General features: G+C 41.2%; 1 pseudogene; it reads right to left on the bottom strand.

Moving 5' to 3' along the window:
* Window positions 1-687: 687 nt before the first annotated feature.
* On the bottom strand, window positions 688-807 carry LOC136650008 (5S ribosomal RNA; annotated as a pseudogene).
* Window positions 808-1,810: the final 1,003 nt, after the last annotated feature.

The following is a 1,810-nucleotide window of genomic DNA, read 5'->3' as shown; positions in this document are numbered from 1 at the left end:
ATGTGATGAAATTCCTCAACAAGGTATTATTTGATTGTTCTATTTTTCCTTCTCTGCAGATACCAAATCTACACATTAATGGGATAAAGTGCTTTACCTAGTGGGGATATTGCAATGCATACATGATTATGACCTTGAACTAGAACTCACGTGTCTTAATACACCCTCATTGCTATTTGCTAGTTTACTATAGGAGACACTGATATATACTATGATTGCAGCTTTTATATGCCTTGTGATAATACTTCAGTGTCAATGGCTGCTTTACTCAGAAATGCAGCAAGATACTCTCACAGTATAAGGATTTAACACATTTGCAGTGACAGTTTTGCCCTTGTGTATCTGAAGAGAGATATTGAGAAGATATCTGTTGTTAGGAGAGAAGACACAAAGTGGTGCTTTCACTCACTGAGTAAGGGCCAGAAGGAACATACCCCATTGAAGCAAGTAAAGAGGTTTCAAATCTTGCTGAACATTTTCTCTGCCCCAGCAATCACATATTGAAAACCTGTGGCATTGCTGACACAGATAATAGGAAATGATGCCCCTAGTAAAATGGGTGGCAGGTATACAAGATGAGAAGTGTTTCTTAGCAGGCCAAGGTCAGTAGGAGTCAATGAGCAAAAGCAGATATAGTTTTATACAAATAATGGTTGGCAACCTTCAGTCTCGAAAGACTATGGTATAAGCCTATAGCACCCGGTATTCCCAAGCGGTCTCCCATCCAAGTACTAACCAGGCCTGACCCTGCTTAGCTTCCGAGATCAGATGAGATCGGGCATGTGCAGGGTAACAGTTGCTGCAGTTTTTGCAGTTTTGCAGTTTTGTTTTATTTGCTGCAGCAAATAAAGAAAGCAAAACAGATCATAGCAGGCATTTCTATACAGAGAGTTTATGGTGCAATGCAGGGCCAACCCAAGACCTCCTGATGCCTGAGACAGCATGCCAATGCTGCCCCACTCACCCGATGATGTGCCAGCATTTGCCACTCTCCAATGTTGTAAACTAGCACTCCTGTCTCTTCCACATTTCCTCTTCCTGTCAGACCCCCTCTTCCTTTTCCAATCCGGTAGTGGACGGAGAAGAGGAGCAGCAGAGGGAATTGGTGGAGAGAAGAGCAACCCCCACCAATCTGCTGTCTGAAGGGCAGCTTTCGTTGGTCTTATGGCCAGCTGGTTTTGATGCAGATGCAATAAGGATGGTCTTGAATCCCAAGGTTGACAGTCTGAGACCACAAAATGCTAAACCTGCTCTCTGGAATTTGAGATCTGTTTTGAGGGGCAGGCTTCTGCATTCTTCAGACTTAAATTGCTGGCTTCTGTTTTCCATAAGCTGGATTTGAAAATGTTCACTTTGCTTATCAGAAATTTAGAATTTCAATATAAGGCTTTGCTGAGAGAGCAACAGTGAAAAACCTTCCTCTTGTTGCTTTCATAACAGTGTGGCTGGAATATATTTCAAGATTTGCACTTTAGCTTTCAGGACAAGGACACTCTCTCCTACAAGGCAACAGTAATTAAAATAAGCAATAATAAAAAAAGATCGTGAAATGATAAATAGTTATTAAAAACAGGCAGCAGCTAAATAAAAATAGAACTAACATGCATGCAATTGAAGTCCAAAACACCTTTTTTTTGGTTCTTTTTATACAAATAACACTGAGCAAGGGTATTGGAAATGGAGAGAATCATGGCAGAGGACTTGGTTAAGGCTTAGCACTTTGCTCTTTTGCACACCAGATCCTGATTTAGCCTCCTCTAGTGCTACTTTAGTTAGCAAAAGAGTGTCTAGTGAAAGCCAATGAATGCTT

Source organism: Tiliqua scincoides, chromosome 4, assembly GCF_035046505.1.
Source record: "Tiliqua scincoides isolate rTilSci1 chromosome 4, rTilSci1.hap2, whole genome shotgun sequence".
Lineage (NCBI taxonomy): Eukaryota > Metazoa > Chordata > Lepidosauria > Squamata > Scincidae > Tiliqua > Tiliqua scincoides.
The sequence above is the reverse complement of the archived record's forward strand: the minus strand, read 5'-3'. Positions and strand labels throughout refer to the sequence as shown.